Source organism: Syzygium oleosum, unplaced genomic scaffold (assembly GCF_021117445.2).
Source record: "Syzygium oleosum isolate NSW1041296 unplaced genomic scaffold, Sole_v2.1 Sole_v2.21, whole genome shotgun sequence".
In the NCBI taxonomy this organism is placed as follows: domain Eukaryota; kingdom Viridiplantae; phylum Streptophyta; class Magnoliopsida; order Myrtales; family Myrtaceae; genus Syzygium; species Syzygium oleosum.
Genome location: NW_026607505.1, coordinates 2,855,582 through 2,881,137, shown reverse-complemented (window position 1 = coordinate 2,881,137; position 25,556 = coordinate 2,855,582). Strand labels below are relative to the sequence as shown.

The following is a 25,556-nucleotide window of genomic DNA, read 5'->3' as shown; positions in this document are numbered from 1 at the left end:
GATTTGGGCGAGGCCATGGTGAGGCTAGCCTTGCCCAAATCTAGGCAAAGCTCGCTCGCTCGTGGCCGACGAGGCAAGCCTTGCCCAGACCATCGCGGCCGGGGCTGAGGCCTCCTTGCCTAGATTTGGGCAAGGCGAGCCTCACCAGCCAAGGGCAAGGCACTATGATGGTTGCCCTCAGCTACCATGGCCTCGCCTAGAGACCAACGAGCTCCGATAATCCTCATTAGCCACAATAAAACAAAAAAGAAAAGAAGGAAAAGAGAAGAAAAGAAAAAGGAAAAAAATTAATAAAAATGAATTAAAAAATTTGTCTGCATCAGTGCCAGCTGTACCACGTAAGATGACTAATATCCACATTAGCGATTTCCGGTCAAAATTGGCCAGATTGACTACATTGACAAATTTGTCAAAGGTTTAGAATTAAATTAGCTAAATTGAAAAGCTTAGAATTGAATTAATACAAGTGCAATAGGTTCAAAACTTTTTTGTAACTATCCTTCCGTGGTTTTGTATCCAGTTCATATGTTATGAGACTCGTTGAAACATTTCTTTTTTCCTGTATTTATTTTTTTTATAAATATATACAAATACACGATAAGATAGGAAGTACGGTTTCTAAGGTCACGTCAATATTTTTCTTTATTATCAGTAAAATATTTTTTATTCGATAAGATTTATTGGAAAAGAAGAATGAAATAGATGTACTTAGGGGTGAGCAGAATATGCAGGTTAGGTTCCAAGTTCAAAAAAATGGGGAACCTGTTTCGACGAGTAGGTTCCAGATTCTACGTAGGTGGAAACTATAACTTAAAATAAGTTTTGTGTTTTTTTTTTTATGACTTCACGTGATCCTACGGTATTCCATGGCGTCTAATAATGAGTGTATAATATGGAGCCACTAGTTTGGGTTTCCATTTTATGACTGAGAATTTTACTTTGTTAATATTTCATATTTTTTGTGTGTATGAATATAAGTTATGGTCAGTGAATTGTAGCAGCAAGTGACAGTCATTAAAGACGATGATTCGTTACAAACGTTCAATTAATAATACAGGTGAAACCTAGGTAGGATCCTGAGACTGATCTTGGAACTTATGACAAGGTAGGTTCTATATTATAGAGTATGCAGAATTGGTTCTAAGTTCCAAAAAATGAGAAGGTTTACGGAACTTGAAACCGCTCATCCCTAAATGTACCTATATAATTATGGGAAAATTCTAAATAAGGATCCAGAGTGAGCTTATTTTTTCAAATAAAAATCCGAAGTGGACATTGTTTCAAATAAATACTTAAAGTGGCTAATTCAATCTCAAATAAGCACCTGAACTAGCCGGCCGGCGAGCTTGAGACATTTTCGGCGACGGAATATGAGTAATTCTGTCCAAAAAAATTTGGGTAAAAACTAACAAACCTAAAAAAAAAACCCAAATAACTTCTTTCTTTTTTTCTTCCCATCTTGTTCTTTCCGTGCACCGTGCAAAGTTCTCACCTTAAGTTTGTCCAGTCCAATCACTATTCTCATAGTCCTCTCTCTCTTTTACAAACTGTAGATACGTGAGCATATCTTTCATATCATAGCCAAAGTAGCTGCACATGAAACTTTAAAACCAGCTTCATTGCCAATGTCTCGGAACCTCTTTACAGCAATTGACGGCTTTGTCAGTCCTCCGATTTTGTGCAATCCTTTAATTTGATGTCTGAAATCTGTCACTTTCCTGTCAGATTGGTGTTCTGGGACTCTCCCAGTTAAAACGTCGGACTCTAATGTCATGTGGTATGCGGGGAACACTTCCTTGGATGTCACCTGAACCACTGAATAACAGTAGTAATCCTGTGTCTGCGCAGGTTGGGAGCTCACCTTTCATTTTGACTTCTGTTCATATCCCAACTTAAACGTGTTTGTGTACTGTTGCCAGTAGGGTACTTTTTAGGACCCCGTCTCTGGGTGAAATTTTCTCCAATTGATGGGTTGCATACATAGATGTTATCTAGTTAAGTTTATATATCTTTGATGTCCATAACTGATGACCCACTAATCAATAATATGGTTCAAGAAAAAATCTGGAACAAAATGTAATATGCCCAGAGTTTTAGATCCGCAATGTGTTAAAGATAACCTGACCTTTTGCTTAGGTTGATGTGTACTCATTTGGCATCGTCATGTGGGAGCTGTTGACTAGAAGAAATCCGTATGCAGATTTGGATGCTAATCACATGATAGGCGATGTTACTTCGTGTTATACTTTTATCTCAATTAAGTGAATATCTAATGAGAATGCAATCAAATCAGGGGGTATCGTGAGAATACACTACAGCCGCAAGTACCAGCATCTTGTGGTCCAGAATGGAAATCGCTAATGGAGAGGTGTGTTGAGGAAAACTCCTATTGATTTTAAAGTTGACAAAACCTTCCAATTTATTGTAAATCTGAAACTTATTCTGAACTAATTTATTCCAGGTATGGAAGCTCAGAAGGAAGTTATTCAGACTTTACAAGTTGTCAAATGATGGAGAGGTGTGTTGAGGAAAACTCCTATTGATTTTAAAGTTGACAAAACCTTCCAATTTATTGTAAATCTGAAACTTATTCTGAACTAATTTATTCCAAGTATGGAAGCTCAGAAGGAAGTTATTCAGACTTTACAAGTTGTCAAATCTTTTATTGAAGACCCACATTATCCTAGTTCTGAGATTCAGACGCAGAATTAGTCAGATGCAGACGAAGAATTTATTCAGACGCAGACGCAGAAATTCTTCAGACGCAGATGCAGAATTCAGAAACAAACATAACAGCTAGTGACCCGGTATGGATTTCACAGAAGGAAAGTTTTGATTGTTTCAATCTAAGACAATAATTAATGGACAATCAAACACTTCGACAAGTATGCATTACAACGGACAAAGCTCTACTTATGGAAATCAAGATTCTAATTGTATGGGCGACCAGAATCAGCGGGATTCAGAATCTGTCATCTAACGGCTACTCAATCCTTATTATACAAATCTGTCCAAGTTGAAGATTAGAAGATGATCCTCTGAAAGCTGTCCAACGGCTAGTATGGAAGTAGAGGAGTATTTAAGGAGATCAACGAGCAGCAGAAGAAAACAGAATCAAGAATCAACAAGTCCAAAGTCTGAGTTTACTCTGATCATTCTTTACTTGTCTTGCTGAGCCAAAACTAAGATCTTGAGGGATACTTTGTAAGGGTGATTGTGTGAGATAGAGAGTCCTATCATACACAAGAGTGCTATCACTCTAAAGTTGTAATTCCTCATTAATTACATAGTGAAATTCAGCCGGTAGGCTGTCAGCGTGGGAGAGTGGACGTAGGCTTACTATAAGCCGAACTACTATAAACTTGTGTACAGATTTTCTATTCCTTATTTCTTATTTTACATTCTGCACATCAAGAGCACCTCTATACAATCTGTTTTGAATCTGAATTTTATTCAGACTCATCTGTGTTTTTCATTTCCGCATAAAAATATAAAAATTATTTAAGATCACCTATTCGCCCCCCTCTAGGTGATCATTGCTAGCTACATCAATTGGTATCAGAGCGGGTTGCTTGTTTATTGAAGTGTTTTACTTCTGAGCTAACGATCTATATGGCTAGCTTTGGTGCTCCAGGTCTCATTGAAGGACAAAGCAACAACAGACCACCATATTTCGATGGCAAGAAATATAGTGTCTGGAAGAATAAGATGAAGGCATTCATTAAGTCAATTGATCATATGCAATGGGATGTCATCATCAGAGGAGTCAACCCAAAATCTTCTGATTCAAAAGAAAAGGCAGATGCAAGCAAAGCAGCAGATCCTCCATTATCTCAAACTGAGATATCCAAAAGAGAAACCTTAGATTCCAAAGCAATTTATTCTTTATATTGTGCTTTATCTCCTATTGAATATAAGAAAATTACTGCTTGTGAATCAGCTAAGGAAATCTAGGATACTCTCCACATTACTTATGAAGGAACAGATCGAGCCAAGGAAACTCAAATCAATCTTTTACTTGGTCAATATGAATCCTTCAAACTGAAGCCTGAAGAATCAATTGCTGATATTATGATAGGTTTACTGACATAGTAAACGGTCTTGCATATCAAGGACAACCAGTCCCAGATGCATTAAAAGTCAACAAACTACTGAGAGAAGTGACAAAGGAATGGGATAATATCAAAACATCTCTTCATGAGACACAAAGGATCAAGCCTCTATCAGTGAATGAGTTAATTGGAACTCTTCAATCGTATGAGACTGAGAAACGGAATGAGGAGAATGAATCCAGAGGTAATAAGTCAATTGCATTAAAGACTAACATTGATTCTGGTGCAGATTCTGAAGATGAAGATGTTGACGATGAAGAACTAGCTCTCTTCATAAAAAAAGTATAAGAAGATGAAAATCAAAGGAAGAAACCTCAAAGGGAAGAAACCTTTTGAGAAAAAGAAGATTATCGATGAATCTGAAAGATCAAAGGAAGTAATATGCTTTCTCTGCAGAAAACGTGGACATATTAAGCCAAATTGTCCACTTCTGAAAAAGAAGACCAAATTTGAGAAAGCAAAGAATGCCTTAAAGGCAGAAACCTAGAGTGATACAGAGTGCGAAGACAGTGATGAAGAAATCTCAAATTTCTGTCTAATGGCTAAGTCAGACTCAGACTCAGATTGAAACTCTGTTCCTAAAGTGGAAATTGAGGTAAAGCACTCTGATATGCCTATTGAAGTATCAAATTATATTGATGAATTATGTTTTGAATTTAAAACTGCTCTTAGAAGAATCTCTTCTTTGAAAAAGGAAAACTCATCACTGAGGCAACAGGATGTTTCTCAAAAAGAAAAAATCGATTTCCTTCCAAAAGAATTTCATCAAATCAAGGAAAGTCGAGATTTTCTTTCCAATGAAAATGCTATTTTGAAAAAGAAAGTTTCAGAAATTACTTCCAAGTTTTCAAAAGGTTCAGAAACCTTGAAGCATATCGTTTCCATCCAAATTCCTTACTATAACAAATCTGGTCTCGGATTTATGAAGGAAAGTGACAGCTTGATTGATTTTCCAAAGGTCAATGAGAGATTAAAACAAAGACCTCCTCGACAAGCTTACAAAAACCATTTCAAAAGGAATTTTGTCAAACCTGTTGGTCGAAGTGCTCTCAGATGCTCAAAATGTGGAGATCCACAACATTTTGAGAATGAATGTCCTAAGGTCTGGAGACCCGTTCGAAGAGACTTTATTAAGACAGCCTATACTAATCCTCAAGGACCCAAACAAATTTGGGTACCAAAGAAAACTTGAGATGTTGTGATTTTTTGCAGGTTACCACGAAGAGAAAAAGGAAGTGGTACTTAGACAGTGGATGCTCTAGACATATGACAGGAGATCCAAGCATATTCGCTGAACTACAAAGTCTGAATGGTGGAAAAGTTTCCTTTGGAGGAAATAACGAAGAAAAAATAGTTGGCAAAGGAACCGTTGAAATCGGAGGACTTACAATCAAGGGTGTTTCACTGGTAAAAGGACTCAACTACAACTTGATAAGCATAAGTCAACTGTGTGATACAGGATTCAGAATCAACTTTTAAGAAGATATATGCTCAGGGACAAGCAAAGATTCTTCTCAAACTTTCACTGGGAGAAGACATGGCAATATTTATCTTCTGGATGTCAATCCAAATTCCACTCATTGCTTGATCTCAATCAAAGAGGATGAAGATCTATGGCACAGAAGATTGGGGCATGTCAGTATGAAACAAATCTCAAAAATCTCAAACAAGAAACTGGTTCGAGGTCTACCAAATTTGAAATACAAGAAAACAGAGTTATGCAATGCCTGCACTCTAGGAAAACAAGTAAGAAACTCTTTTAAATCTATACATCATGTTACTACTGATCGTGCTTTGCAGCTCCTTCATATGGATCTGTTTGGACCAACTAGAACACAAAGTATTGGTGGTAAGAAGTATTGTTTAGTTATCGTTGATGACTTCACAAGATTTACATGGGTGTTCTTTCTTGCTCATAAAAATGAAGCATTTTCATATTTTTCAAAATTTTGAAAAAGAGTTCAGAATGAAAAGGGCTATACCATTTCCTGCATTAAAATTGATCATGGGGGAGAATTTGAAAATCAAAGTTTTTCAGATTTTTGTGAGGAAAATGGCTTTCAACACAATTTTTCTACTCCATATACACCAGAACAGAATGGTGTTGTGGAAAGGAAAAATCGTTCTTTGCAAGAAATGGCAAGAACTCTGTTGATTGAAAGCAAGATTCCTTTTCATTTCTGGGCAGATGCAGTTTTCACAGCATGTTATATCATCAACAGAGCTTTTCTCAGACCCATTCTTGAGAAAACCCCCTATGAGCTTTTTAAAGGTAGAAAGCCCAATATTTCATATTTTCGTGTGTTTGGTTGTAAATGCTTTATTCTAAAAAATCCAAATGATCGCATTGGCAAGTTTGATGAGAAAGCAGATGAAGGACTTTTTCTTGGATAGTCTACCACAAGTAAAGCATACAGAGTCTTCAACAAGAAATCTCAGACTGTGGAAGAAGCAATGAATGTAAAGTTTGAAGAAAATATTCAGACTCACAAAGACGAATCTGAACCTCCTTCCATCATCCAAGAGTCATCAGAAGCTCCAGAGATTGTCGAACTCATAGAAGAAAGAAAAGAAGATACAATCCAAACTCAATCTGAACTTTCAGAGTCTAATGATATTCAGAATGATAAATTTGACAAAAACTGGAAACATAAATCCAGTCATCCGAAGAATCTCATCATTGGACATATAGAAGATGGTATCAAGACTCGATCCAAACACAAGGAGAACATCAACAACTTGGCCTTGATATCAGAAATAGAACCAAAAGAAGTTGGTGAAGCATTATCAGATGAAAGCTGGATCGAAGCTATGTAGGAGGAACTTCAGCAGTTCAAAATCAATAAAGTTTGGGAGCTTGTGCCAAGACCCAAAAATCATCCAGTCATTGGAACAAAATGGGTATTCAGAAACAAACTGGATGACAAAGGGAAAGTTACTAGAAACAAAGCAAGACTGGTAGCAAAAGGCTATTCACAAGAAGAAGGCATAGATTATGATGAAACATATGCACCAGTTGCCAGGTTAGAAGCCATTAGGCTACTATTAGCTTATGCTTATTTCCATAACTTTAAACTGTTTTAGATGGACGTGAAGAGTACTTTCCTAAATGGATTTATCAAAGAAGAAGTATATGTGGAACAACCACCAGGTTTTGAAGAACCAAGAAAGATTGATCATGTATATAAACTCAAAAAGGCTCTCTATGGTCTGAAACAAGCACCCCGTGCTTGGTATGAAAGGTTGAGTACCTTCCTTCTGCAAAATGAATTCACAAAAGGTAAGGTTGATACAACTTTATTCATCAAGAGAAAAGGTAAGGATTTTCTGCTCGTTCAAATTTTTGTTGATGATATTATTTTTGGATCCTCTAACGAACTGCTGTGCAAAGAATTTTCAAAGAATATGCAGAATGAGTTCGAGATGAGTATGATGGGCGAGCTAACATTCTTTCTTGGACTACAAGTGAAACAAACCAAAGATGGTACTTTCATTTGCCAAGAGAAGTATGCAAAGTAGATTGTCAAAAAGTTTGGATTGCAGAATTGTAAGAAAACAGACATACCCATGTCTCATACATCCAAACTGGACAAAGATGAAAATCGTAAAAAGGTTGATCAGAAGGTATAGAGAAGCATGATAGGTTCATTATTATATCTTACTGCATCTAGACTTGACATACTTTTTAGTGTCTGTATATGTGCAAGATTTCAATCAGACCCAAGGGAATCACATTTTTCTGCAGTTAAGAGGATAATCAAATACATTTGAACTTATCCAATGTTAGGTCTTTGGTATTCCAAAGATTCAGATTTTACTCTAACTGGTTATTCTGATGCTGATTTGGCTGGATGTAAAGTGGACAGGAAAAGTACTACAGGTACATGTCAACTACTTGGGAATATGTTGGTATCGTGGTACTCAAAGAAGCAAAATACAGTCGCACTTTCTACGGCAGAAGCAAAATATGTAGCTTTGGGAAGTTGCTGTGCACAGATTATGTGGATGAAACAGCAGTTGCGAGACTTTGCCATCGAAGATTCAAGTGTTGCAATCAAATGTGACAACACAAGTGCCATTAATTTGACCAAAAATCCAATTCTTCATTCTCGTGTAAAGCATATTGAAATCAAGCATCATTTCATTCGAGATCATGTTCAAAACGGTGATGTGAATATTCAATTCATTGATTCTAAGAATCAATTAGCTGATATATTCACAAAACCTCTTGATAAGTCATCATTTGAATATATTAGAAATAAACTATGCATTTCTTATCCATTTTCGTGAAGCATCTGTTAGACAGGAATTTTTCAGACTCAAGTGCTCTCAGTCTGAATATCTTTTTCAGACTCACAAAGCAAGGTACGTTCATATTTCAAATTTTGGCGGGTATATTTTTGACAGTTTTGGCAGGATATATTCATATTTGTCAGTTTTGGAAGCAAATCAAGTACATATCCTCATTTATCTGATAAATTATGCTTAAAATATTATCCTGAGATTGTCGTGTTTATTTATACTTTCAAAGGCGTTTTACCTTCCTATATGTTCGGATTTACCTTTTATACTGTCTAAAAATACTTTTACTTTCCAAAAACCGTCCTTCTCGTTTATAAACCTCTTCGTGTCTTTTCAAAACCCTATTAGTAAGATCTTTTCTCTCAAACACCCTTCCGATATTCAGAAACTCTCCTCCTCTTCCTTCTCCAAAGATCAAATCTTTCTGCTCAAAAAGCAATCAAAATGCCTTTCAAGAGAAGATCGTCACGCATTCTCAACCAGGACTCCGAGTCTACTGCACCAGCGGAGTATATGGAGATTTCAGATACAGAGTCGAACCATCCTGAAGACCCTTCTGAAGCGACACCACCTCAGCGATCGTCTCCACCAAAATCATCCGGTAAAACTGATTTTCGGTACAAAAGCATTAAACGTGTGTGGGAAATTTATCAAAAGTTGAAAAGGAATAATGCCTCTGAGTCGATCCTTCTTGCTTGTCTGAAAGACAACGATCTTCGCTCTGAAACACACCTTGTGCAAACCTATTCTGAATACTGCACTAAATCTGAACAAGTTCCAACCAGCTCTACCCCACAAGAGACTTCCTCCATAAAGGGCAAGGAAAAAGTCGGAGAAGCTTCAACTCCTTCTGAAAAGAAATCGATTCATATAAGCCCTAAGTCCACTAGTGCCTCAAAATTTGTTGTTCCTGATGATGATGCTCGTTTCTTTTATCTTTTTGAGATGAAGGTGGGAATAGCATCTGGTTTGCCTGGTACAGGAAGTTTGTTCAGAAGCACTGAACATAATGTGTATTATGATCCGTTACTTGCTCGAGGGGTCATGAATCACAGGACTGTAGATTTTGACTATCTAGAGAAGGCTGGCATTTCAGTTAAGCATCTGTTTGAGAAGTTGGGAATTTGTGAATTTTGCCTTCAGTCTGTCAATGTTTATGCTGAATTAACTGCCTATTTTTATTCAAATCTCTCCATTCTATCATCCAACTGGATTCAATTTACTGTTGGTGATAAGAGGTTTGATCTAAAGGCGGATGAGTTGGCAAGGATAATTGGAGCAAAACACTCTAAGTTTACTCCTTTGGCAGTAAATCTTGAAGATGCTTCAAAGGTGGCTTCTGAAAATCCAAAATTTGCTCAAGGATCTAAATGTCATCTTTCCTATTCTGACTTATCCAGACGATTGGCAATCTTGCATAAGATCATAATCAACTGTTTGAAGCCCAAAGCAGCCTAAAAAACTGACCTATCAAAATCTGAAATCAAGCTCATCTGGGCTATCTTGACAGGTCAATCCTTTTCTCTTCCTCATATCATCATCTTCCATATGTACAGAACATTGCAGAAGGACAAGGGTCAATTGCCATATGGTGCTCTAATCTCTCGCATCTTCATGTTCTTAAAAATATCTATTCCTGATGATCTGCGCAAGAACCCTATTCCCTGTATGTATGTTGGGGAAAGAATGCTCTCCAAGATGAAACAGTTTGATGATGTAAAAGAAAAAGCAAAGGGAAAAGAGGCTCAATAGTCGGAGGCCAAATATGTTGGAAAGAAATTTGAGAAAAAAAAAAGAGCAAAGAAAAAGAACTAGCTCAGCTAGCAAGAAGACTGTTTCTCCTAACCCAATCAAAGTGTACAAGAAACGAAAAATTCTTCTGCATGATGAAAATGATGAAGCAGAAGCTGAACACTTTGAAACAGGAGGCTCAGAACATGTTCCTGAACCGGATCCCAAGGTTTCAGAACCAATTCATGAAGAATATGTTTTTGAAGATGAAGCACCTGTTCAGGGGGAGATTCCACCGGAATCAGCCAAAGGGAACGATCAGCAAGCTAATGTCCAGGAACAGTCCTCTATCAATTAGAACATTCTCTCTATTCTGCTTGAAATTAAAGAAAAACAAGCTGCTCTACAATAAGACATGAAGACTCTTAAAAGAATTGTTGAGGAAAACAACAAATCTCAACAGCTTCAGGCAGCAGCAGACAAAGCAGATCTAGAGAAAGCCATTGCTGCATGCTCGTCCAACATGGATAAGGCTGTAGGTCAATGCAGTTCGAAGATTGAGGAGACTGTCTCAATATTGGAAAATTTTCAACTGATTCGTACCCCTTCAAAAAAATAGCTTGTTTTTAACATTTCTCTCCAACCAATCTAATTTCATCTGGTCTGTAATATTTCTAACAATTGTTGTTAGACTAATTGATTGCTTAATATCAATTACTTATTCTCTCTATTTTTGCTGTTGACAAAAAGGGGGAGAAATTATATGCAGATTTGCTATAGATTTGCTATACTAATGTTAATACGCAGGAACAAATGCAGGTTATATGCAAAGGAAGAGAAAGACACAGACAACAGAGTTTGCTCTTTCAATATCAATCTGAGCATCAATACGCTCAATATGCTTATTCATTTACAAATCAATTTCAAATTAATTCAATCTGCAGGAAAGTTTTGTCACCATCAAAAAGGGGGAGATTGTTGAGGAAAACTCCTATTGATTTTGAAGTTGACAAAACCTTCCAATTTATTGTAAATTTGAAACTTATTCTGAACTAATTTATTCCAGGTATGGAAGCTCAGAAGGAAGTTATTCAGACTTTACAAGTTGTCAAATATTTTATTGAAGACCCACATTATCCTAGTTCTGAGATTCAGACGCAGAATTAGTCAGATGCAGACGAAGAATTTATTCGGACGCGAGACGCAGAAATTCTTCGAGGCGCGAGATGCGAGAGTCGAAACAAACATAACGACTAGTGACCGGTATGGATTTCACGAAGGAAAGTTTTGATTGTTTAAATCTAAGACAATAATTAATGGACAATCAAATACTTCGACAAGTATGCATTACAACGGACAAAGCTCTACTTGTGGAAATCAAGATTCTGATTGTATGGGCGACCAGAATCAGCGGGATTCAGAATCTGTCATCTAACGGCTACTCAATCCTTATTATACAAATCTGTCCAAGTTGAAGATTGGAAGATGATCCTCTGAAAGCTGTCCAACGGCTAGTGTGGAAGTAGAAGAGTATTTAAGGAAATCAACGAGCAGCAGAAGAAAACAGAATCAAGAATCAACAAGTCCAAAGTCTGAGTTTACTCTGATCATTCTTTACTTGTCTTGCTGAGCCAAAACTAAGATATTGAGGGATACCTTGTAAGGGTGATTGTGTAAGATGGAGAGTCCTATCATACACAAGAGTGCTATCACTCTAAAGTTGTAATTCCTCATTAATTACATAGTGAAATCCAGCCGGTAGGCTGTCAGCGTGGGAGAGTGGACGTAGGCTTACTATAAGCCGAACTACTATAAACTTGTGTGCAGATTTTCTATCCTTTATTTCTTATTTTACATTCTGCACATCAAGAGCACCGTCTATACAATCTGTTTTGAATCTGAATTTTATTCAGACTCATCTGTGTTTTTCATTTCCGCATAAAAATATAAAAATTGTTTAAGATCACCTATTCACCCCCCTCTAGGTGATCCTTGCTAGCTACATCAAGGTGCTGGTCATATTAGCCATCAGAAAGACCAAGCTTCGTCGAAAGTGCGAAGGAGTTGTGTTCTATTGCTTTGAAGAGCCCTTCCAAGATCTATAATCACAGATAGATGTTGTACATGATCCCTCAAGCTCAAATATGCCAGACAAGTTGCTGATTGTAGTTGAATCCTGAAGATTGATGTGTTGTGTGTGAATATATGATAAAAGTAGATTTTGATATTATCGGCTGTACCGCTGTTTTTTTCAGGTTTTTTCTTTCTGAGACGTGCTTGGCAAAGCCAAGCTCCAAGGTAGCCATCATCCTCCTGCTTGGCAGCTACAGCTTTTTTCCTCTGGTGATGAGTTCGGCAGGTTGCTTAAATTTATCGCCAGACACATATTTCATCGGTACTCCTTAGGAGCTCGTGTTGTACCGACACGATGGGTCTTCGTTTGCCGTATCTCAATTGAATAACGATTATAACATGTACACCTGTGGATATAATTTGTGCTTATGTATTAAGATTTCTCAACTCAAATTTCTCAAGTTTAGAGTATGATTCGCTTTTCGTCACTCTCCACATGCATCCTTAACCGATCGTTTCTATAGCCCGCTAAAGATTTATGAAGGGTCAACTACCACAATATGCAAGTAGTACATACATATATGTTTAAACTTGCCCAAATGATTCGACCATGTTGTCGACTGCTAACACTATTTGCTGCTGGTAACACAGCATTTCAAAAGAAGGAAGTCGCAGGGAAGTTTCCCCTGTATGACTATGTGGAGATGCCCATTCGACAACAGGGGCAATGAGCGTGAGCCTCCAGCCACGGAACCAAGCACCTTGAGTGGAATCGGTGCGCACAGGGTAGGTGCACCAGGGTCTCGCCGGCCTCGAACCTCTCCAGGCAAATGGCGCACTCGTCTTGATCTGTGGCTCTCCACCTCGTCATCTTGCCCCAACCAAACATCTTCGAAATGGTAGAACCGCTGCCTTTGCTGACACTCTGCACTCCATGAACCATCGTCTGCAATTGCAATTCCCTTGCTCTCGAGCTCTCTCCATCGTCGTGCCTAAAAAGATCAAGCAAAGATAATAATTAAACGGTTTTTCGCTCCAATTCCAATTTGGAGAACAAATCCCACACAACCATAGAGTCTGAAGGTTCTTGCTCCAATTCATACCTTGCAGCTAATTCCAACAAAAATAAACAAAAGAAAAAGAACAAGTTGTCATAACGCAAGTTCGTCCGTTGACCTTCTCATGGTTTCTGGTTTCCTCTGAGTTCCCAACCTCTCATCCAGTCTATGCTTGGCTTCCCTTGCCACTCCTCCCAGTTCCTCGTCATCTCCATATGCTTGGTTGATTATGTTCCTACCTTGCTGATTTTCACAATAGAAGAAAATGAGAAAAGTTATGGATACATCAGATCAAGCGACAAATCTAACCTAACTTTGAATATCAGAAACAAGATATGTTGAAGAGAAGAGACTCAACGAAACATTTCGCGATAGATTCGCATATATATATGCATCTGAAACCTCTTTTCCCTGAAATCTCGAGGCCCTCTAATTACGACCTCACGCAACAGAGACAGAGACAGAGAGGACAGAACTACGTACTAGAAAAGAGGTGGCGGCGGCATGCTGGGTTGTGTAGAGACAGAACGAGGAACGTCTTGTAGTAGTCGTAGCGGCGGTAGTAGTGATGACCGGCGAGTCGGGCTGTTCTCGGCTCTGATAGAACCTTCTCCTCCGGGCACATTCGACTCCAGGAAGCATCTTGGCAATCGAGTTTACGAAGAATATGTACTAGAATTAAGTTGCAAATGAGCTTTGGATTAATTCAGCGGATGAATGAACATATATTTAGAGAGAGAGAGAGGGTAGGTGTTGAAGAAAAAGGAAGATCTTACAAGAATCTTTTGCTTGCAGGTGAACCCGGAATCGAACTAAGGAAGTTCATAGCATCCTGCTTGCCTTTTTTATTTGGCCCTTCATTTTTCTTAAAAAGCAAGGAAGCTTCATTCCTGCTGCTGACCATCCTACCTCGAAGTTTCAATAGCCTGTCCAGATAATGTCAAAACCTGCTACATATATACCTACTCGCATCCTCAAATAATTATGTGACATGACTTGCCTTAGTTTTCACCTCTGTAATCAGCATCTTAAAGGCTTGACACATCTCTTCTAGCAATAGACTAGACTTGGTGTTTGGAATATGACATTTACAGGGATAATTACTAAAAAAGTCATCATTCTTTTATACGCATGCCACTTCAGTACTAAACATTTTAATTTGATCAATTTTGTTGTAAATCTTTTGAAATTTTGATTTTGGCCAAAATTCACTGACGTGGATGTCGGCCGTTCTACATGGCACAGCCATCACTGACGGGAACCTATTTTTGCTTTTTTTTTTTAATTTGTTATAAATCATAGATTTTTTTCTCTTTTTTACTTTTTTTTTCCTTCTTCCTTGGTTGGGCCTTGGCGATGGCCGTCGACCAACCACAGGCGAAAGCGGACGAGGGTCGACCGCCCCGACCTTTGGCAGATCGACCTCACCAGCCTTGAGCAAGTCTTACCTAGCCTCGACTAGGCTCGATCCTCACTAGATCCAGCGAGGGCGAGGCTGGACCTCGCCAGATCCGGCACGGTCAATCCTCGCTAGAGGCTAGGCGAGGCTTGACCTCGCTCAATCCGAGGAGGTTGACCCTTGCTAGTGGCTGGTCACTGGCTATTGCTGAGGCTCGATGATCGGTGGAGAAAGAAGGAAAAATAAGGGAAAAAAATTCAAAAAGAAAAAAATTGTTTAAGTTAGCACCAGTTGTGCCACATAGCGATTTCTGGCTAAAATTGGTTAAATTGGTAAATTATCAAAATATTTAAGACTAAATTGACATCCACACGATAAGTTTATGATTTTTTTGATAATTTTCCTGACTTTTACCTATCAAGAAAAAAGGTAACTTAATACACACTAGATAGAGAACTCTATATATACACACTGAGGAGTTTCTCTCTTGGTACACCGAATTAGCATATTAACAGATTAATCAATTGACATCGTACTCTTGTTGGTTAACTCATGCAGTGTTTTTTTTTTTTTGCCTCGGTTTTTGCGTCATATTGCAATTAAAGTTTTCTAGTTGATTCGAATATGAGGAGGGAGAGAGTTGTTCTAAGTGCTCGACTTATGCGAGTCTGGTGCATGCGCGTCATTGGATCGTGCAATTTCAATGTGAATCTCACCAAATTTAAGTGCTCACTTGCATTGGGCGGGGTCAAGCAATTGCAATAATCGGACGCAAGAAAAGACAATCAATGAATTGTTAATGGATATATAATCTATCGCTATCATCGGCCGCGCAATGTTTATAACACGTGTACGTTTTATTTCCATGCGAAATTGTTATATAATCCCAATATAATTGCGACTTTATGTGCGTGCTATATTTTTTATTTTAAATGACCAGGGCCTTCTTTTGGACCAAGTAACTGCTACATAAATTGTGTTAGAAGTTCTCCTCTTTTCTTTATCTTATCTTGGGGGTTTTAGCCAAACGATCAGACTTATTATTATTCATTGGTTCTATTTCGTATTCAAGCCCTAGAACTCTTCCGCTCACCAAATCTTCATTTAATTAGAACTTTAGTGGAGGGTTCACCTCATAACCCGCAATAGACTCAAGGTGGCTTCGAAAATTCGTGCAACCCACATTTTTTGGGCTAATTCCTAAAAAAAACACAAACGTTACCTTGAGTGATAATTATGGTCCGAACTTTTTTTTGTCTTAATAAAAGCACAAACTTTTACTCGAGTTCCAAATCGGGCCCCGTGATGTAAAATTTTCAAATTGTTTGGATCAAATTTGGGATTTATTTGTGCATTCTTTACTAATCACCAAAAAAAAAAAAGATAGAGAGAGATTTCTTGATGAAAACGAGCTCGGAGGATTTCTAAGAAAATAAAAATAATGTCATAATAAGAGAAAGTATATTATGTATCAGTTGCATGACCGACATGTCATATGTACCTAATCAAATTTCACCCATGTCTTATAAGTTTGTTACGTCTATAGAAAATACTTTGTTGCGAGACTTAGACGAAAGAATATTAGTTGTTGCGCTTGCACATTTGAATCAATCGTGGCTTTGGGCTTTGTTTTCGTTTTGCCTTCTTTTGACAATGTTTTTGGGCCCTTGGGTGGCAGTGTATAGTATACCATACTTTTTCATTTTACGAAAAACTACTTCTAGAAAAATATTTTCCAGATTTTTCGGCATTCAGTTCAGAAAAAATAAATTAGTCAAGGAAAACATTTTCCCCCAATGAAAAAAATATGTTTCGAAGAAAATGATTTCCTCTAATTTTCCCTTCTCTTTCCTCCCTACACTCATTCACGTTCCTTTTCTTTTTAATTCTTTTTTTTTCTTTTTCATTTTTTGAATTTTTGAATTTTTTCTTTTCTTTCTTCCGGTGCCGGTTGCCACTCACGACAACGCCCGGTGACCCGCCATAGGTGAGGGACAAGCTCTCCCGTGGCTAACAAGCTTGAGCCTCGCCTCGCCAGATCTGGGAAGGCCTCTACTCAAGCAAGGCCGAGCCTTGCTAAATTTGGTGAGGTGAGGTGAGGTGAGGTCAGGCGAGGCTCGACATCGCCTGCGACCAGTGAGGCTTGAGCTCGTCCCTCGTTTGTGGCCAGTCGCCAGCTGTTGCCGTGGCTAACGACTGGCAAAGGAAGAAAGAAAAGAAAAGTTATTTAAAAATTCAAAAATAAAAAAATTATTAAAAAATTATATTTTCCTTTAAAAAATTACAAAAAATTGTCCACTTAGCGCCTACCGAGCCACGTAGGATGGTCAAGTTCATGTTAACAATTTCCAACCAAACGACGACGCTAAAAATCAAATGAGATTTTCCTTAACAAATGACGGAAAATATTTTTCATTTCATTTTCAAGTCTTAGCCGAACATTGGAAAATGTAGTCATTTTCCAAAAAAATGACTTTCTGGAAATATTTTCCAAAAATGTCACTTTTTTCGCGAAATGAATAGAACCTAAATCTCCATATCTTTGAAATATCTTTTTATTTCACAAAATGAAGACTAATAGCTCTTTCATGATAGCAGAAGATGTCAATTCCTGATTTTCTTATGCATACCCATCACCACACTCTACCTCAAGGTTTTCCTCTAATGGCAATTTGAGCATTATAGTAATCTAGACTAAGACGTGCGCACATACGTTTCCCAGCTGCAAGCATCATGATTCAATCTATGTTGAACTACTTCACAATCCTCATTGCTTTTGATGTAAGCAACTACTTAACAAATATTTTGTACTTCTTTTCCTCGGCGGAAGCATCTAATCTATCCTAATTGAAGGGGTGCGGAGGTACTGTTTTTGCACCCCGTGACCATGTACTGTTACCACTTCATGGATAATTGGATTTTCGTAATGTATCTCTCAAACACCCCGCCAAAAAACTCTCTCTCCCTCTCTCCCACCTAACCATACCAAGCCACCAGAACCCGGGCACCGCCGTCGCACGCGTGCACCACCCCTCCTTCAGCCGTCAAAGCTGCAGTGGCCCCTCTCTCTTTTTCTCTCTCGACCTCACTCGTTCCGTTCTTTGTACACTCACGTGCCCTGCTCGCTCATCCGACTGAGCTCTCGTCCTCCATCTCCAAGCACAATGCCGGTTCGTCCCTTGTCTCCATCAACGAGGACAAGAGTTGACGGCTATGAGTCGAGGGCTCAAGGCTCAGCTCGGGGGAGGTCAATTGAGCCCTAGATCCAAATTTAGGGCTCGCTTGGCCTCGGATAGGGAAAGATGGAACGAATGGTTTAGATCTTTTCTTGTGGTGTGTTGGATCGCTACATGACGCAAATCCAAAGGTTGTAGGTAATGATTGGTGACAGTTCCGGATACAATAACCCGCACCCTTGTTGTGCATAGTTGCAGGTGCATTGCAATGACTTAGAAATTCAAGTCGAGATAAGTTAATGCAAAAAAAATATTTAAATTAAGGGGGAACAAACCTAGCACTGAGCTCACATGTGAGGGGGAGATTGTTGAGATACACGCGTGAGTTATGTTAGAGAAGTCCCACATCGGATAATCGATGTGGTAGTGAGTAGTTAATATACCCTAGTTGGCCCATAACTTATTAGCTTAAGCTTTTGAGTGAAAGTGAATCCAACTGGATATGTCGACAGGCTCGGCCTTGGGCTCTCTCTTGACGATCTCTCCAGATGACGGTATCGAGCTTCTGCTGCGCGCTCCCAACAACCCTTATTTTGGAATCTCAGCATTCACTCATAATTATTTGACCAATGTCTGTGTAACACGCGTTCTACGACACATGGGATAAATTATGAATAAAAGAGCTTATTGAGAAGGTATTATTTGCATGTGTTGTTCAGTCTATAATCCCATGTATGATTGTTTAGAAGATGTCGAGATTTTGTCTTTTTGGTGTGTGTGTGTGTGGAGATCAACACTTTGTGATGCGCCCGAAGTTAAGAACATCATCGTATTACATACCTGTATATACTGATGCACGATAAACAAAATAGTCAAAAGTTCTAGAAGGTTAATGTATTTTTCGTAAATTCCTTTCAGCTTTCACGGGGATAAAAATGGTTGCATCAAGATTTAGACAGGAACTTCAAGAATTATCTCAACTTCCCCAAAATTCCGCCTTCAAAAAAGTAAAACCACTCCTTTACAGAAAACGGAATCTAGAATTCTTTCGATACTACGTCAGTATGCTATTTCTGTCTCCAAGGCAACATCCCTTTGTACAACCACATCCCTTCCCTCATCTCCTCCATATAATTTAGAGACCCGCCACCAGCCATGCCTTTGTACCACCGCGTCGCCGCCGCCGTGACCCCACCAGCGTAGCGACCAGCAATACGCGGCCACTGTTATGGACTTAGCGAGCCCCACCTCTCTCAGGCAGATGATTAAGTCCTCCCTCCGCCAGCTTCCGTGTTGCTTCCACATGCGCCAATGCCATGGGGAGGACGAGCCTCTACCCTCCTACGGCGACGCCGCGTCTCCTCGGCTCGGGAGGTTGTCCTGTCCGTGGATGAAACCTGTAAATGCCCAGGAAATGCCTGAATTCAAGGATAAGACAAAGAATCCCAGGTCGCGTCTCGGGAGGCACAAGAGGCGGCACTCGTCCGTGGATCTCCATTATGACGCTCTGAGTTACTCCATGAATTTCGATGAAGGTGGCGCCGATGAGGGCAATGTAGATGACGAGTTACCATCGAGGAACTTCATCTCCAGGTTGCCAGCAACACCAGAGAGAAGGACGCATGCCATTACATAAGAGAGAGGCGTTGTGTGCTTTGAAGATGTGGTTAATGCGTTCGGTCTTCTGTTATTGTCCGTCCATAGAATTGTGTCATCTTTCTTTCTGCTTCGTTTTCTCGGTCTGAACATAATGAGCAGATAGGTATGCGTGTGAAAATACATAAATATATACGAAGCAATAAAAGGGTATATTTCACTTCTGCATATTTTAGTTTTATCTTGGCAGTACCAATTTACTTTGCATACGCGGCCTCTACACGTGAAATTCCATATGTCGTTCATAATCCGACACACGTGAAAATGGAGTACTAAAGTATCTGACATATTTATTTACTGATTTATGTGTTCTTTATATATACATGTGGTATCCCATCACCTATTAGTTTTAAGTTTTTGAGTTGGACTTTCTAATATGTTTTGGAGTTTTTCCTATTTGAGGAATTGCCCATGATCTCTCTCCACGGTGATAGTAGTATCCTTAGCCACGCCCGTGTCCGCTCTCTCACCACACTCGCCGCCCCCCATAGGTTTTGATTCAATACTTGTTGTTTCTATTTTCGAAAAACCAACACTACCACCACATTCCCCGCCCTTAGACAACTCAGTTCCTGAAATCCTGGCGTATTCCGCCACTGCACACGCCTCCATGTGCCGCAAAACTAGGGATCAAATTGCTCTCACGCGCTTCATGTGCCCCACACATGTCCATTGTCAATAGTCTTCCTTGCGGGCGTGCTTGCTGATGTCAATTACATGTCAAACCAACGGCCAAGTGACGTCCACTCATCGCCATGTCATCTGCCACGTCAGACTGGAGAACAGGTCATCCTACATGTCAATGCCATGTCGTCGTTGACTCTACCGTGTGTCGATCTATGGCTTTGCCACATCAGCAGATACTAGTCAACATTGTCTGGCCACGTTAGCGGTTAATTTAGCATTGACCCAACTGGGTTTGTTTGATCGAGCCAATTTTGTTGTTTGTTGGATCGGTTCTTGCGTCTCTCGTACTAGTTCCAAAGGTTTTCAAATGTGTTGATTCTAATTTCAATCTTGATAGGTCGCTGTGAGAATAACAGCTTGTTGTGAGCTATAAATTTTTGAAAGAGTTTACTCACAACTAGACATGGCCATGGGCCGGTTTTGGCCCGGAACCGGCCCGGGTCAAACTCGGGACTGGCCCTTTGACCGGGCCCGCGGTTACCGGCGTACGGGCCCGGTTCCGGTTCCAACAATTTTGGAACCGACCCAGAACCCGGTTCCAAAAAAAAAACTGCAGATAAGTGGAGAAACTCTTTTTTTCCCCAAATTTGATTACAATGTACATTTTGATTATATTTTATATTGAATAATTTATTATTTCATAATTTGATAATTCATTATTTTTTTATTTCATAATTTATTTTTTAAATTTTTATCGGCCGGTTCCGAACCGGGCCGGAACCGGAAGCAGCCCGGAACAGCCGGTTCTGGTTCATACATGGCCACGAACCGGAACCGGCCAGTTCCGAACCGTGGCTATGTCTACTCACAATAATTTATAATTATTTGTTATTTGATTTTTTGTGGTCCAAAACAAATTATTATTCTCACAATAGATTAAAACCTGTCACCAATCATTTCTCTTATCCAAATACATTCTCTAATGAGTCAGTTTCTTTATTCTTTCCATATATTCTGCTGCTAATGCATTATTACGGTGAGAGGAATGGAGAAAACTCAAGTTGCCTTGCCCATTCAAACCATCTTGAATGGATCAATAAGAGTATCAAGTTTTTTGAGAAGATGCAGACTTTGGTACTACGTCGTGGCAATATTCATGAGTTTACTAAGGGCCCGTTTGGTAACGTGCCAAACAGTAAAAATTTCTGTTCTTTTGTTCTCGAAAATAGTTTGGGAGCAAATGCGTTTGGTAAACTTTTTGTTCCTGGCACATTTTTGCAAAAATTTGTGCCCGAAAGCGATTTTGGAAGAGAAACAAGAAGTAAAAAAAAGTTGCTTCTTGTTTCTCGGCACAATTTTGAGAATCAGTTTTTTTCTTCTTTTTCTTTTTTTTGTTTTCTTCTTTTTGTGTTGCTCTTCTTAGGCTGTGGCCGATCGCTGGCCGCCGCCGGCCGGCGACCGGCCACAGCCCAGGGCCGGTGAGGGCGTCACGGCCCTCGCCGGCCACCCGGCGGAGGCGAGAGTCCCCCTTGCCGGCGAGGGCGAGGGCGGACCCTCGCCGCCTAGGCGAGGCGGCTCACCGTCGGTCATGGCGAGGTCGGCCTCACCCGGATCGGGCGAGGCCGAGCCTCGCCGTGGGTCGCGACGGCGAGAGGTCGGCCTCGCCCGGATCTGGCGAGGCCGAGCCTCGCCGTCGCGACCCATGGCGAAGCCGACCTCACCGTGGGTCGCGATGGCGAGGCTCGGCCTCGCCGATTTGGGCGAGGCCGACCTCGCCGTCGCGACCCACGGCGAGGTCGGCCTCGCCCGATCTGGGCGAGCCCGAGCCTCGCCGTCGCGATCCACGGCGAGGCGGCGGCGAGGCGGGCGGCCGGGCGGCGGCGAGGGCCGCGACGCCCTGGCCTGTGGCCGGTCGCCGGCGCCAACGACCGGCCATGGCCAAAGAAGGAAGGATAGAAAGAAAAAAAATATTAATCAATTTAAAATATTATTAATGAAAAGAAATTTTGTGTAGTTACCAAATGTATTTCTGTTCTTTTCTATCCTAGGAATAGAAATTTTGGACAGTTACCAAACGCCTTCAAATCCTTAGAAATTGTTTCCGGGCACAGAATAAAAAAGAACCATTTCTGAGTAGAAATAGTTCCCCGGCATAGAAACATTGTCATGCGCACCCTAAGACTACTGCAAAGATTTTGGGCATATTTGCTAAACGTTTGAACGAATGAGATAGCAAGAACCATAAGATTCGAACATGGTTTCGAAACACTTTGATTTCATCAATCAGACTTTAGCTTGATCTCATCAATACAACAAAGGAAGTCTGGATTTTGCTTATCGCCCAATATTCTACTTTAGACATTACACATTAGTATCAGCTATCACGAAAAGTGCACCGTATGCATTGGGACCTGATGCAGAGGCAGAGCATTGTGCTACTCCACAGTATTTTGTAATAATAGGTGCAGAATTTTCTTGCACTGATGAAAGGTAACACGCTCGAAGCAACGGAATTCCCACAATTGGTATTTGTTTTTCAGTGGAAAGCTCAACCAGCGAGAAAAGAAGTAGTTTTGGCCTAAAGAATGTCCCGTGATTCAGGCAATTGCACATGATACAACTACAATAAAAGAAAGAGGGCTGTCAACAAAGACAAGATCACGGGCTCCGCGAAATGCAAAAGCATCCATCTGGGGACAGTTCATAATCAATCTTTTACAGTTTGAAGCAGCAGAAGATTGCAAACAGTAAAGGTATAATATCCCTTGGGCCAGAATATCATCAATAAGAGACCGTCTAACAGTCAACGAGTCAAAATGTTGTTGGAACATCTAGTTCCTTCCCTTTCAGTTATGTTTAATTAGGTACGTCATTGAGTCATGGTGAATGAAAAAGACTGGTGACAAGACAATAATAGTTAATAATCACAAAAAACTACACTTAATGTACCCAAAGAAAGCAAAAAAAAAAAAGGGAAAAGAAAGAGCATAATTAATTTTTCAAACAAGCTAGTAAGGAAAGAACATACTCAAATCGTGTTATTAAGTGAATTAATACGATCATGAGAACAAAAATAGGTCCGACAAATATTCTCAGCTTCCGTTCGTTTGGCGAAAAATAAATGATATGGAAAATATTTTGCCGAAACTGATCTCTTGTATCGCATACAAAAATAGATAAATGACGAAAAATATTTTCATTGGTCACGAAAATAATTATATATAAATTGTTGTTGATAACGAAAAGAGTTTTCATTAACTGATAATTTTAAACAACACAAGCGATCATCTTTACAAATTTTTTATTCAAATCATTTATTTTTTGTGAAATTAACGAAGTCTTAATTTACAGAGGCGGCCGATTAAATAAAAAAACAATACAGAAATAAAATGAAACAAAGCTGGTGTGATGAGTCGCAATCTGGGATTTGCTGTTGACCATGTTCGGACCATTCGTGGGGACAAACGTTGTTTTGTGTATTTCTTGGCAAAGTAAGGTGGCTTTCGATGAAGTTGGTGGGGAAAGTTCAATACAGAGACACATCACACATGCACCAGCACAGCAATGAATAAGATGTGTGCATATGAACGTGTATCGTTATATCACGTCAGTTATCTTGATTCCCGTGACAAGAAAAAGACCCCACAAGTCAAAAAACCTTGGGCCACGTATGTAATAATTCATGCAAAGGTGCTAGGGTTAGGGACATGCTATATTAGGGAATTTCACAGGTTAGGGACCATTAATGTCTAATTGCATAACACTGTAGCAAAGAGAGGTTGGAATTTGAAATCCCGCATTCTCCGTTAATAATTCTGATCTCGTGCTTTTTCATGTTAAGCCCGACTTACAACGAACTCAAGAAGTGCTTTTTCATATAAGATGCATGGTTGATGAGTATTTGATTGAAGATTTGTTGCCTCGCATGTAAAGGATAATTCATTGCTGTGATCTTGCAAGGAAGAGACACGAGAAGATCAATCTTGCCATTTCTAATTCCTAATATTTCCACCAAATGATAATGTTGAAAGGTAGTAAAATTCATGGCTTGTCCCATGTCTCCATTAATTTGGCGATATGGAGCATGGCAACAGACTATATAACGTGCATTTCCAGTCAAGCTGATCAAATGGTTATGGAAGGCATTTTCCACAGCATATCATCATATACAATACAAAATAAGAATAGTGATTCAATCGTATTGCTCCGTACCAATTACTAAGACCAAATGCGTGAACTTAACCGGTTCATGAGACTTGCATGGTGTTCCATAAACTTCTAGGTAGTAAATTTTCATGCTTGTACTTATAGATTAATAACAAAAGAAAATGTAGCGATAAAAGCATGAGTTGAACAAGTCAATCTGTCTCCATCATTATGTAGAGCAGTTTTAATCCCGTTGTTTACACTTAAATATTATACCACCGTGAAATAAATCTTTTGTATTTGATATCAAATGAGATCCAACTTTGTTTTAACTAGACGACACATCATATATGTTTACGAATAACAATTGAGCCATTGCATGATACTTTATACAATGGGAGTGATATCACATTGGAAGGGCAACAAGCAATGAACAAAGTGTGGGTGACAAATGGCTTTCTTCGAGCACACCCAACTTTGACGATTTCATTTACATTTTTAAAATGATGAAATTGGTCTTGAACTGTTTATTTATTGATCAATAGAGAAGATCCTTTTTCCAAATATAAGCTGAATTAGCCTTTGTTTAGAGCATATGTGATGTCTTTCACACGTATATACTTTAGACAAAAAGGCACCAACTTTATTTTTATTTTTTTCTATTCATTCAAAGACCTTATTCCATGGCGGTCACCCTACAAATTTTTTTTTTGGTCACTTTCTCCACTTTTTGACCCGCCTTATCCATTCAACCATAATTAAAGCAAAATATAGGAAAAAGTCTAGAAACCTATGCAAAGCATTAATTCCCTTTAGTTTTAAACCACCCAAATCAAGACAATAAGATAAAATCATATAGAAAAAAAATCCACTTTTCAAAACTTTTTCTTTTTAATTTCTTAGAGGAGAAAGTAGTTGCTAAACTATAGGTTGCATGGTTTTGGATTTTATTAATTAAACAATGACCAGAAATAATATAGTCAACGGAGCTTGACAACATGGTTGTGTGTTTGTTTCTATGCAATTCGGACGAACCTGAGGTAGCTTTTGCCTCGTGAAAAGGGTTTTTGTTGGGCAACCAATGTTTTACTCTTTTGTTTTTTTTCTGGTCATAACCAACGTTTTACTTTGAAGATGTTGTTTTATTCTGAAATTATTTAATGGGTCATGAGATTTCTTCTTTTTTTTTTCTCTCAAATAACAATTGTTTTTCCGTCTCAACTAACCAAACTCTGATCAAGTTTAAAGAAAGCCGATCGTGTCTCTGTTTTTCCTA

The 25,556-nt window shown here is 39.3% G+C and overlaps 1 pseudogene; it reads right to left on the bottom strand.

Moving 5' to 3' along the window:
* Nucleotides 1–12,753: 12,753 nt before the first annotated feature.
* LOC115690739 (uncharacterized) lies at nt 12,754–14,252 on the bottom strand (annotated as a pseudogene).
* Nucleotides 14,253–25,556: the final 11,304 nt, after the last annotated feature.